The sequence below is a fragment of the Zosterops lateralis genome, assembly GCF_965231275.1.
Source record: "Zosterops lateralis genome assembly, chromosome: 8".
In the NCBI taxonomy this organism is placed as follows: Eukaryota; Metazoa; Chordata; class Aves; order Passeriformes; family Zosteropidae; genus Zosterops; species Zosterops lateralis.
The window spans coordinates 21,256,276-21,270,545 of NC_139768.1; the positions used below are offsets into that span (position 1 = coordinate 21,256,276).

Consider the following 14,270-nt stretch of genomic DNA (forward strand, 5'->3'; position numbering starts at 1 on the left):
TACAAATCCTACCCCAATGTCATTCAATGATGTATCACTGTGATGCATCATTAAATATTGAACATTGATTATGTAAGTGCTGCAGGATTTAGTTTAGTTCACTGTTCATAAAGGCTTGTGAAACTTGGCCAATAAGTTCCCACAGTGTGTAGAAAGGATAGAAATGCTTTGTGATGCTGGTCTTTTACACAGGAGTTAGGTGGAAATGAAGAAATTGAAGATATGCAATTGAAGATATTCTCTTGATTTGCAGACTTGAGAGAAATGCTCAGAATAAGGGGTCAGAAACACTTTGGCTGTGAACTTTGCTGATCTGAACCTGCTGTGGGAATTGTCCTTGTTATTTAAAGATCTAGTTTAATTATACCTGAATTCTGATTGCTTAGATACCGAGCAGACATTTATTTTCTAATACTGTTAATGAATCAGTCAGGCTGGGTATCAGGCATTAGTACCTATACATAAGGCTGTCTGTGTTTGCAGCTATTTCAAGCAATTAACAAATTTAAATGTTGACATATAACTGCTGTCATATGGGTGGCCATTTTGTCCTATTTATAAGCTTGTTTTTAAGTGTTTCTCTTGTTAGATACGAAGCATATATTCAGACAAACTGAAGAAGTGCCATTTCTTTGTTCCCTGAATTCAGTCCAGTTTGGTGAACTCATAAACTGAAAACTCATAAACTGAAACATAAACATTACTATTTTCTTTATTTTGGTTGCATTTCCTAGGAAAATTGGTGGCAGGCCAAAATAATATCTGAACTCAAATGGTTTTAAGGATTCAGATCCAGGTTGCTCACCAGGGCAGCTGCACTGTGAAGGGTTGGTGCTGCTGGAGCAGTGGGGAAAGAGGAGGAACAGTCAAGGTTCTGCTCCTCAGCCACACCCTTCAGACCTGTTACAGAGCATTATCTCTTTGCCACATCTGGGAGGCCGTAGAAAAGATAATTTTCACCCATGGGATTATTGCTAATCCATATATTTGGTTCTGAACGTAAAGTTGAAGTGTTGTATGATGCAGCTGATTTGTCCAATGTCAAGCAGTAGGGCATTGGGGAGAACATTGCAGTTGAGCTAGCAAACCTTTGAAGTCTATTCATTAAAGCAAACAAACAGAAAAGTGGAGGGGAGGATAATTGCTTCGAGGGTTATTTTGAGAGGATATAAATGAAACTAGAAAGCCAAGTTTTTGCAAGTAATGGTTTGCCAGATTTGACTTAATCCCTTTCCCTGGGTGAGTGCATTGTGATAGAGCCTTCAGTAGTGTGATATTGTTGTGTGTTTGTGCAGAGCCCCTGCAATGTTTTTTGCACAGGCTGGACCATAAGAAAGGACAAAATTACGTTTGAACAAACAGCTGCAATGTTTGAATGTTTGCTCTTGCCACTCACATATATCATAAGGTTTTCTTCTGAATGTGGATGCTGTTGGATGCACATTTAGGGGTGGGGGATGTGTGTGTGCAAAGACATGCATGTACACCTGGAATTGAGGAAATGAGGAGCTTTCTGTTGCTGCACAAAAAGAACTATCTATTTCCCAGAAGAAGAATGCTGTAGGGCCAGTTTAAACATTTTAGTGCTGTAGATGTATGACTTCAAGCCCTGGGTAAAAGCTGGCTGAATATGTCATAGACATGATTTGTCTTTGGATGATAGCAGCATCTCTCATAAAGCACTCCATTCAATCTGTGGAATGATATTAGTAGTGAATGTGGAGAATGCTCTTTTCCAGTAGCTTGAGGTATACTTATATGAATCTAGCTGCTGAGTGACATGGTAAATAAAATCCAGGGGAAAAATGATATGCAGTTAAAGATGTATTTTAGTGACAGGCAATGCAGCAGCAAAGGCAAACAGAGATAGAGTCCTGCAGTTAGTATGTGAAAATAAGAGGGAACAAATGCCTTCAAGAACTAATGATCCCTTGAATCTTTTATCTGTTATCCCAAATTAGACTAGGAAAGATCTATTTAATGGAAAAAAAACTATTCTGCTCCATCTTTTACTAACTCTTGTGTATTTCCCTCCTCAGCACCCACACTTTTGAAATGCATATTAGGAATAGAATCATTCCATTTGGAGAAGGGTGTATCAATGCATATTAACAGGTGGAGGTCCGTGTAGGTACATTATTTTACCATCTACATAGTTTAAACCACATTTCCTCTTATCTTTGTGACACCAATTCTAGCACCAGAATTGCATTAGTCCCCATAGTGGATCTTCATTTCTGACAGTACATTTCTGAGCAAATGAAAAATCATCCAGTCATTTCTGTCTAATTAGTTGTGTCTCTAAATACCTAATTATCACTGGGAACAAATTGCATGCTACAAAGATAATATTATGGAGAGCTGTTAATCTGTTAAGATGCTGCTTTTGAGTTTTGTACAGTTGATGCAGCTGTTAAAACAGAATTTTTGCCACCTGGATATATCATTACCATTTTATTGTAAAATTCAGAAATAACTGATGGGAAACCAGAGTATTGGAGTTGGCTTCTTTAAGCATTGTGCTTGTCAGATAAAGAAATGTACTCTTACATCCTTCATAATCTACTCTTTTCCATACTTTAAGCTACTCTGGCATTCTTAAAAGGTGAGTCTGTGGCAGCAATAAAAATTAAATGTTCAGTCAGGGTTACTTGGTTTGTTAATAGCTTGGTTTGCATTGTCCACATATACATGGGAAGATAGAATAACACAGTAGATTCTTGGAGTTTTCAGCCAAATGCAATCTGCATAGAAATTGCATGTTTCTGTAGAATACTTGACAATTATGCTTAGGTGGCTTAACTGTAATTAACGTGTAATGTGCACTTTGGCTAGAAAAGAGAAATTACCAGGTACTTACCTCGTGATTATTTCAGCATGCTTGCACAGTTGTGGTTTGTGGTCATGGTAGTGCAGAGTGCTGAGTATTCTCAGCTCATTCTGGAGTCCACTGGTGCAGAGTATCTCCAGAACCTCCTAGATGAGGTCCTGAATCCCTGGGAAGTATACAGTGACTGTATGTAAAACATAGTTTATAGCTGATGCCTGCATAGAAGTAATGCCACTGCTTGTTAATGATATCATCAAAAATTCCCAGCTCAAGGACATTCCTGATCATTAGAGATATAAAACTTTATTTGTAGTAAAACCTCCCTTTTGAGCTGAAGTTTTTGATTTTTTTATATTCCTTTTTCCTTTCTTCATAGCAATTCTTCAGGCTAAAAGATTTTAAAGGTGACACGTATGAACTACAGTGGTTTCAGTTTAGAGGTAAATGCAGCTGCACGCACGTTATGTTTTTGTATTGATCTGCTAATATGAAACCTATAAAAATGTGGACTGATAATGAGTTGAGAATTCTAATTAGCAGTCATCATGCTGCCACCTCTTCTATGTAATCAAATCAGCAAAAATCCTGACAATATGAACAAGAGGTGCTTGAAGAAGTCTGTTAGTAATCTCATAGGAATACATCTAAAATTTATGCCCTATTTTACTTTCATGAAAAAGTTAATTAAACAAATCAGCACTTCAAGAACCACAAGAGAAATCCTGTCCCAAATTCTGTATACAGGCAGCCTTGAAATGGGAATGAGGACGTAACCACCCTTGTGTCCCTTGCTAGAACCTGCAGGGACCTGTGAGGGTGCTGTGTGCGTTGTGACCTTCCCCTGTTGTGTTGGTCAGTCCCAGTGGACTCAGATTCTGCATCCATGGAGCCTTGGAGTTGTTGTAGGATTCATCATTTGCTGTATCCAGAGACATGTGTGGTGATTTGTTTTCCTCTGGGATCTGCCCACACTGGTTTCTTAGTCCTTATGTCCCCTCTCACATAGCAGAGAGCTGGCTGGCTGATCATGAGCATTCTTTGCACTGGTGTGGGGATTTTGGCAGAGGAATGTGAGAAGTTGGGCTTGGAATCTGGCCAGAGGTGGACAGAAATGAGTGCCTGAGCTGGAGCAGAGAGAGCAGGACCCCAGGCAAGGCTGAGGCTGTTCCTTCCTAAGGAGGTTCTTACCCCAGAGGGTGGTTGGGCACTGGGACAGTCTCCCAAGGGAGGGGGGGTCACAGCACCAAGCCTGACAGAGCTCAAAGAGCATTTGGATAATGCTCATGGGCACATGGTGTGACTCCTGGGGGTGTGCAGGGCCAAGACCTGGACTTAATGATCCTTGTGAGTCCCTTCGAACTCAGCTTATTCTGTGGCTCTTGAATGGGCTATGGATCCCAGCACAGATAACACACCAGAAGCCTGTGATGCCTTAAACCAGGGAAGCTGTGAGTGAGCGTTTCCTTGCACCCAAGTTGGCTTCAAGGAGACTGGTTTCAAACTCCAAGTTTTTCTGATGAAAGAGAGAAAAAGAGGTTCTGAGTCTGTTTACTTTAGAGGGGCCAAGACAGAGTAAGCAGAGCCCTAGTACCTAAAGCACACAATGCAATATTTTGACAAGTTTTATTCAGAGAAGACATTATTTAGCTGAAAGCCACAGCTGTGAGCTAGATTGAAAACCAAGAGGAACACGAAGGCTATTTTTCAATGATGATCAAATGGACCAGTATTGCTGAGTAATTCAGTTTTGGTGGAATTTGATTCCTCTGTGTTGTGATGTCTGCAAGGCAGTGCCTGTTTCCGGCACTCCAGCTGGGTTATTTGTTAGAATGTTTGCTGTTTTGTGGAGGTTTTTTCTAATGCTGGGAAGCCTTAATCATGGGTCAAGCCTGCATTGTTTTAGGCACCAAATGAACTCAGAACAAAGAGGCAGTTCTGCTGCCATAGAGTTTATAATCTAAGTAGAAAACAAGAGACAACAGATGGATCTAGACAGACGGGGGAGCATAAGGAAACAATGTGACAGCACTGGGCAGCCAAAAAGTCAGTGTTCAAGGGAGAGCAGCAGGCCAGCTATGAGTTTTCTATAAGCAGCATATCAAAGACAGGATCTGAAATGAGATAATTAAGACAGCTTTGCAGATGGCTGTAGGGAACTCCTAAGAATGAGGCAGTTTGGTGGGGAAGGGCTTTGGAAGTAAAGACAAATATTTTTGTGCTTTAGGGCATAGAAAGTGGGAAATAAAGCAGGAAACACTCCGATAGTGGTGATATCACCAAAAATATTAGATAAGTACAGGGATATTTTTTGCAGCAGCATTCTGTATAGGTAGGAGTGAGCTAAAGCTGAGTGCCTTTGGTCCACTTTTTAAGTGAGGAAGAATGGGAAGAATGCTCCTTCCTCTCATCCTCACTGAAGGATTTCTCCCCCATTGTATCAGCAGACACTTCTTGGCCATGGAGAGTTTGATGAGATTCACTTTTGAGCACATAAAATACTTTGAGCATAAAGGCTGCAAAACACTTCCGAACTCCTAGATTTCAAAGACCACTGAAACAAAAGCCTGGATTTGGAAGTCAAATAAATTTTTTTTCTCAAACAGAAACAAAATAATCATAAGACCATGTTTGATTATACTGGACAGTTGGTAAACAACTTGACAGCAGTTTCATCTTATGGTTGCATTAGCTATTATTCTATATGGCAGTTGTATTTGGCAAATTACAATTTCCCTTTGAAAATGATCCTTGGAAAATAATACATGGCATTTTAAATTGCCGTGGTCCATATATGCAAATGAATAAATGCAAAACAAATACGTACAGCTAGATGGTGTTAACTGCGTTAAAAGAGCCTTTACTCTCAGTTTTCTCATTTTAGTATTTCAGTATCCCATTGCTTTATTAATAAAGTTTTCTGTATTTAAAATGAAAATTGCTTGCAAAAAATATATAAGCATTGTTTGCTTTCAATTTCCGTGCAGTACATAAAGAAGATAAGAGCACGGAGTATCTCTTAACGGAATGAAATCCCTCCATATGGCACCCTTCTCCCATTAAGATGTATAATATGAACCCAAAAAGCATCTTTTAAAATAGTTTTAAAGCTGAAATGGGATTTTAGTTTAGCTTAATTTGTGAATTGCCAGAAGCAAGAATTATCCTTAATGCTGTCTGTATAAGACTGCTCCCACAGCTGCTCTTAAGCAATTCTATATCAAAATAACCAGGAGCTGTCTCACATTCATCCAGAAGTTAGGATTCTAACCCGAATTAATCTAAATTTCCTTGTGTGTCAACAGAAAGAATGAAGCACTTGGACAGGACATCTTGTCCTGTTCTATTACATGAGTTTGAAATAAAATTATCTTTTAAATCTCACTCTTGAGGTATATCTGTTCCTCTTCTACAGAGGGAGCCTAGATGATTAGCTTAGTCTCCTCACCTCACTCTAGGCAGCTGGAGTTGGAGGAGATTAAAAACAACCTTTGAGACTGAGCTGAACTGCCTTTTATTTCAGGCTGTCAAATGTAGCAGGGTGCTGCAGTTCAGACATATCTCTGCTCAGCAAGCCAGGGGAGAATGAGAGTCTGTGCAGAGCCAGGACAGAATAGCTGCATCAGTTAACCTGGCAGGTTCACAGCTCCAAGACTGTCCAGGATAGCAGTGACCACAAGCTGTAACAGGAAATCACATTAGAAGCTCTAATGTTTGGTTTGAGATAACCCCAATGTTGTGCATTGAGTGCTGTGTAAATAGTTAATAGTCTTACAAGCTGTGATTCTGACATAAAGAAGAGGCTTTATTTAAAAATCCAGTTGTTGGTGGTGGGGTGGTTTTTTTTGGTGTTTTTTTTTTTTTTTTTTTTTTTTTTTTTGTTTTTTTTTTTTTTTTTTTTGTTTTTTTTTTGTTTTTTTTTTTTTTTAATGACTGTTCTCATATGAACCTCTTTGCTTCATCCATGAGGTCCTCACCTGAGTACCCAAAGAATCTTCTGTGCTGGAGGTTGCTGCTGACTCTGCAGCCTGGCAGCATCTATTGTGCTGCAAAGATCAGATCTGGGAATGGCAGACTGAGAACTTGCAGAAGCCTTTCTTCAGCTGTAACACACTTAATTCTTAGAGCTACTTGCCAGATGCAGATACATTTGATTGAGTGCAGCGACCATGATTCTGTTTCACCTGTTCTCAGCCATAAGCTGCTTTATAACTTTCTCTGTTAAAAGTTCTGGTCGCCCTGCTGTTTGAAAGACTTTTTATAGAGTTCTCAGAGCCTGTAAAAGAAGCCTTTTCCATAAATCATATTTTTAAAAGTGCTGTTCTGAGTGATTTGACATTTTTTCAAAAGTAAGATAAAAGTTTATGTACTTGGAAATTATGTCCCTAAGAAGTATGCACTTTATATTTTATTTATTTTGATAGCTTATGTTATGATACATTTGATAGATCCTGAAAGACACTGACAATTTTAAAGATAGGGCCAATAAACTTTCGTTAGTGGGGAAAATGTGCCCCATAATGATCAGATGCCTTTGTCTATGCAAAGACATTGTATCAGCCTCGTGAAATTTTTCTTTTTCAAAATTTTTTGTTTTGTGTTTTTGACCAGTTACATAATTCCAGAAAAGGAATATTTGGCAAACAGTGGAAGGAAGGTCAAAAAGCTTTGGGGCACAGATTCTCTGGGATTATAATCCTTAAAGACAACAATGATACATTTTCATATCAAAGTTTAGTCCATACATATGTGTATATATAATTCTAATACCAACATACTGTAAGTAATGCCACTTGAACTGGCATAATTTGCTAGCCAGGCAGAGAGAGAACCAGAACCCCAGATAGCCAAATTTTGGATTGACTCATTGCATGTGGAAGAGACTATTCATTAGCACCAGCTGAAGATATGACACACAGCTCTTCTGAAGACTTCAACATTATATTTCAAAATAAAATATGTTTCTTCATAATCAAAATAAAATTTGGAGAGCAGTGTGGAAATTCACTGAGTTGAAAATACGAATTAATCAGTAATGCTATTTAAAATAGTATCAGTGAATGGACTTTTAAGCTAGAGAAAAATTGACTTGCACTTACCCGGTGGAAAAGTTTAAACAGATATATTAAGTTTCTGGCAGCCTTCAACCAGTTTGATTGGTGGATTACAAGGTGAGAGCAAGCCCAACACAAAAATCTTGTGCATGTACTGAGGTGCAGTACAAGCAGAACTGCAGTGTAGAGATAAGAGACTACTTAAACTCCTGCCAAGCAGTTCTGCTGGTTTTGTTCTATTTACACTGATCCCGCAGTCAGCACACGCAAGGATTTCTCTTTGTCTTGCGAAGGACCAATAATTCTGAAATTTCATAAGGGTAATACTGTGATTTTTACTGAGGCAGGAACCCCTTCACTTGTACAAGCAGTTTTTACTGTCATTGTTTCACAGAATGATATAAAGTACTTGTTTACAAGCATATTTTTAAACTGAGGAGAGATTTGGCTGTTTTATAGCTGTAAAAATCTTTACAGTTCTGTCAGAGCATGTCTACATGTGCAGTGCCTCACTAACATCTCCTTTCCTCATCCATTCTATATCACAAATATCTCTCCTCCCCTTCCTACCAAATGCCAGATTTCATTTACTCTGTTTCTATCCTCTTGACAATAAAAACAATAGCAAAGTTGAAGGTTTTGTCTGAGGATATAATTTAATTACCTTTAATAGTAATTTTTTGAATAAATTTTTCCTACAACAGTATCTGATTTTTAACACCTTTTCTAGGCATCTTGCTCTCAAAGAAAGCTTTAATATCAACCCAGTGGAAAATTGCTGCCATATAGATAAGAATTACTGAATTTATTTTTTCTTGAGATGGTGGATAACGTACCATGGTGAATTTATGGTCTGCCACAGTGTGCAGTCAAGAAGCATCTCATTTTGGTCATGAAAGGAACCCTCTATGAATCTGTGAGTTTAAGACAGGCAGCCATGGGAACTTTGTCCTTTGCAAAGACTTCCACTTGGAAAATGCCCTGGCAGAGGAGCTGCCTTGGTGCAGTCCTGCCATGAGAGGGACATTGCTGAGCTCTGGGCAGAGCCCTCTCTGGGCAGAGACCATTTCTGAATGACCGAAGGTTTGGTCTCCCCTACTACTGCCCCAGTGCAAAACTTTCTCCTGGGCAATCCATGAATTGACTATTTGCATTTAGCTCTATCCTTTAAAAATGTACTATGATAGATGCCTGTTATTTGTAGAGAAATCACCCTTTTTCCTTCTGTTTGGATGTACTTTTACACTGATTTCTGCTTCTAGTTTATTCATGCTCTAAAATAAAGTGTGGCAAAAAAACTGTATAGGTGAAATTATCCTAATGCTAAAAACTGAAGTGTTTATAGTTTGTAAACCTAAGTATACTGTATAATTAAAACAATTATTTAATTAAAAGATGCTTTCTTGAACTGCTTTGCAATTGGTGCTATTGAAATAGTTCTATTATTTTCCATGCATTTAATTTCTGTTTTGGTCTTTCCAAAGCACATTTTTTTGTAGAAAGCAAAACAGCTTTACATCTATAATTATAGTTTAAACAATTTGGAGTATCCATGATCAGATTAAAAGACTAAAGTAAACCTTACCATAATGGGACCAAAGCACAGGAGAATATACTGTGGTGGATATATCTGTTTAAGGTTATGAGCCTGTGGTTTGTTTACACTATTTGCTAGTTTCAAGGATATTGTGTCACTGTATATTCCCAGAGAGTTGAAAAAAGGATTTCCCACTGCTGACACATACTTTGCAAATGTTTGCTGAGTAGCACTGAGCTGGTTTATAAATTGTAGCAGTAATGGATCCCTGGTTATGGGTTTGTTTGTAATATTGATTTCCCGTCAGTCAGATTTTATAAAAAGCTTCACATCCTTGTTGCACATCCCAGGTCTAGATGCTACAGGTATTAGCCTCAGATTGTGAAAGAGATTTGCAAAGAGAATGTTTCGTGTGCACGGTTGCATTAAGGCTGATGGAAAATTGGTTAGAAGCAATGCCTGCTCTGTTGGAGAGCCTTTCTGCTCTCTGGTGTTGAGTGTCCTGAAACCTGTGGGCACATCTTTTCTTTCTGCAAATATTTTTGTGGAAGGTGACTATGGGGAAAGACAAAAATCACATGAAGCTCCTAAGAGTGTTACTAGATGCATCTATTAAGGGATAGACCCTCCATGTTGTCAGGATGAGTCTCTGTAAAGTTCTAGTCTGGACACCTGAGTAGAAATTGAAGTGTGCAGTGGGTGCATTGATGTGAGGTAGGTGTGTGTGGATACCTTAGGAAAAGCTTAGCAATATGAGGAATATTTTGGAAATCAAGAGGGAAAAGTCTGAGAGAGAGAAAATCTACAGAGACCTGTCCTTTCCTTCAGTGCTGAAAACCCAATTCTCTTCCATGTTTGGTCTGGCAGGTTGGGGGTGGTGCTACCCTGGGACAGCACCACTTCTCCTCAAAGCCCTCTGTTCAAGGGTGGAAATGGAGCTCACCTGGGGAGGGCTCCACAGAGCACTGAGCCTGATGTGGAGCTTCTCTGGATCTGTCATATCCCTCACAGGGAAGACTAGGAACGATCTAACAGGAATGAGTGGAGACAGCACAAGCTGTGCACCAAAGTCCAGTGATCCTTCTGTACCAGAGATGGCAGAACCACAAAGAGGAGGCCTTGTACGTCCATAATTCACAATTCACTGCAAAGCTTCAAAATGTAATCAAGAGAGATTAGTCATGCAGCAAACATCTAAGGCATAATTTCATTATGGCAGTGAGAACCACAGTGTCCGACTGTGTGTTCACTGTCTGGTTCCTGTGCAGGGTTTGTGCACTCCTGGCATGAGAACAGCAGAACACTGCTTTTTTCACAGCAGAACACTCAGTAAGGTAAGGGATCTCAGAAGGGCTGCAGTCCTGTGGGTTTTTTCTTTTAAACAAGAATTACAACTGGGGTGGTTTTTTACATCTTTTGATGTATTTAAGCTTTTCTCCATAATTTTAAATCTAGGAAGACCTATTGTAGGCAATACATTCTCTGTCTTTTGTTCATACTTAAGTTTCAAACATTGGGTTTGTCCCCATTAAGGGACGAGGTTCACCAGGCCTAATTACACATAGCTTTCATCACAACACAAAGAGTATTACAAAACATTATTGCAGTGGGAACATTCAGCTGAATTTCTTCAAAGTTTTTGTTACTGAAATTCAAGTAGAGGATGATCTGAAAAAATACGATATTTACAGCTTAATTTCAGATGGGGTTTGTGTTGGTTCTTTACAGACTGACAAACCCAAAATACACAGACAGTTTGATTTCAGTTATGTTTTTCTCATTTGGAAGCTTGTTTCATTTGCTAAAATTACTTTATTTACTAGACAGCAAAGAAATCTATATTTTCAGATAATTTGTTTTTGTAATTGCTCACACCTATGTGTGCTTCTTCCAGTTACTTTCTGTCATGTTGGTTTTTCTGGCAAACTGACTCCAGCTTCATTGTCTTTCCATTTTGTCTGCTTGATTCCTTATTTTCACAGAGTTTAGGATGTGAATTGCTAATTTGCCTACTTTGATGATCTATCACAGTTCCTTTAGGCTCCTGTCCTTTAGGTTTTCTGAGTTCAGGCTTTAGACATGTGTGTTAAAACTGTCTTGCTGAAAGGGTGAAAAAGACTTTTTAGCTCATGATCTTTCCTTCCTCAGACCTTCTAAAATGTAATCAAATCCTTTCCTCTTCCCTGAGTATTAAGTGGAGAGCCTTTCTGAAGCCATTCCTTTGATTTTGGTATAGACCACATTGTTGTCCCAGACATGTGACTTTGTATTTTGTTCCAGTGGCAAAGCAGCTGGTAAGAAAGTGAAGATTTGAGAGCTTTTTTTTCCTATGGGTGCCATCGTCACCACTGCTGACTGTTCTGTTGTGCCTTCCCCTGTCACTGCCACATATTCCCATAAATGGCAAGATTGAAATATGGGACATCTAAAAGACCTGTTCAATAACAATTCCTGTGACAGCTTTATGTTTATTTTGTCCTTCATTAATCTCTTTTGTAGTAGTCCCATCAAATCCAAACATTCCATGTAATCTGTGCATATTATTTTAAATGTGTTACTAATGTGATCACTTCTGTCCTTTCTTGACACTTCTGTCAAAGGTCAGTTGAGCCCACCAGGATCTTTGATTCCTCTTTGGACGGGCCTCTCTACTGATTTTTCAGATTTTGACACGAACTCTTCCACATTTGGATGTCTCAGCTAAGTGCCTAAAGTCAGGTGGGATGAATTTAAGATCTTCATCCCCATCACAAAAACCCAGTCTACCTTGATCTGATGGATTTCTCTAATTTAAGCAATCTGTAATGTACTTCTCTCAATCTTCACTTCTTAATGTTCTCTCCCTACCTTTCCCACTTCCATCTCTGCAATCTATCTCATCTCAGTCTATTCCCCTGTTGCCCCATGCACAGCTTAGCTCCACCACTGCCCCTTTCTTCCCTGCACTTTTTGCTTCCTCTATCCCTGCTATGCCCATTTCATCTCTTGTTCCCTTGAATGTTTTGTTTTTCCATTGGGATAAAGCATATTCTTGGGGTTTTTAGATTCCTGTAAAAATTGATATATCTGCACATTTTTTTTTTCTTAATTATCACATTGCTGTTTCAAATTATATTATGTCTAGTTCTACTATGGTGTTGTTGAGTTTATCTCTATTCAAATAATGCTGTAGAGCAGTATGTTGGGCAGAAAGCTTTGTATTATAATTGGGTAACAAATTATTATTTTCTTCTCATGTTCAGTGAACTGGTTTTGCAGATCTTTCAGCTCAATTCATTACGATCAAATGGAGGAGCATTTGTTTCAATAAGATTTTAATCTCTAGGACTATCTTTTGCATCAGTGACTTTTCATTGTTAATTGCTTTCTTGTCCCCCATTAAGGTGTTCTTGCAACTGCTTCATCCAAACTAAGCTCCCTTTCCACACACATACAATTTGAAAAGACTCTCTTCAACTTTTTAGGTAAAATAACCATTGTTGCTTTCTTAATCCATCATTATGGCTTTTGTGTATTATCCTCCCTTGATAACGACAAAATCTGTACAAAATCACCTCTGCAAGGAATTTTAGAAACGTCCTGAATTTCTCCCCACATACATTAGAATGTAAGAAATCATTTTATTATTTCATAGCACCAATTAAGATCACCAGGGCACCTAGTATGTGCTGGATGTTGTGAGTGAATTATCATTAATATTAATGATTTGAGAGGGTATGCAGTGACTGGAGTACACCCCTGATGTCTCAGAGTCGTTGTACCAAGAAGGTTTTCTTCTTACAAGTTCTCTGAACCTGTTGCTACTTCAAATCCCATAAAGGGCATAAAAAAGAAAGACTTCAAACTACAATTTTAAATATGTAAAGAAAAAATTTACATGCCGAAATAACAAAATCAGGAGATGAATTCAAGTGGTTCTCTCCCTTTTCAAAAATCAATTGCTTGTGAATTTATTATTTTAACACAGCTGACAGAACATACAGAAGGAATTCAGTAATGAAAAGCATTTGGGGGTTTGACAGGTCTTGGCTGAAATGAAGTCCTTTGAGACCAGCACTTGGAGGCAGAGGTGAAAGTAAAAATTGGTTTACCTGAAGATCTCTGTATATGGAATCTAAATTTTCAAAGGATACTGCCTGCCAGCATCAGGGCTTATCTTTTGACACATCCAGCCTGAAATCTATCAAAATCTGGCAACTCCCTGACTTTTCATTGTAACGTCTGTACATGTCACTTTCTACACAAAACTTTGCCCATATGCTAAAAGTTCCCTGAAAATTTTCTACTAATTCACGTAATTCAATTTTACAGCTTACTCATGTATTAGTTTTCAAAATAATTTACCCCAGTTGTCTTTGTCAAAAAAAGCCCCTAAACAATCCAAACCAATTGATTAATGCAGTCTTATTGCTCCATGGGTCTATGAAGAGTTTACATTGACAGTTTTTAATACAAATAGTATCTTTTTTACTTGTGTTAGAACTGTGAGGCCAATGTAGACAGGAGTAAAGTAGATGATGTTCTTTCTTACACACCATTAATGCAGCTATTCAAAAAGGGCCGCTTGGTGATAGATAGGAAGAGGGTGTCACAAATATCACCTGGAGCCTCTGAACTACTCAGCGTAGCTGAGAGTTGGCAGTGATTTGCAGAACTTTCATTGCTTAGCCCATTATTGCATAAAAGAAAAGTCCAGCTAAATTTGCATGTTCAGCCTGAATTTAGAAGTCTGTAGGTTAAGGAGGTCTGAGGGTATGTTTCTATTCCCATGAACATTTCAGTGCAGTGCAGAGGTGTTTGTGCTGCAAGCTCTCTGGTGCAGTGCTCACACGTTACACACACGGCAGTGAAG

The 14,270-nt window shown here is 38.6% G+C and overlaps 1 protein-coding gene across 2 annotated transcripts in view; it reads left to right on the forward strand.

Annotated features, from left to right (window-relative positions):
* The window catches only part of ATRNL1 (attractin like 1), a 442,299-nt gene that overhangs the window by 409,685 nt on the left and 18,344 nt on the right, over window positions 1-14,270 (forward strand). The gene's annotated exons all lie outside the window — the stretch shown is intronic.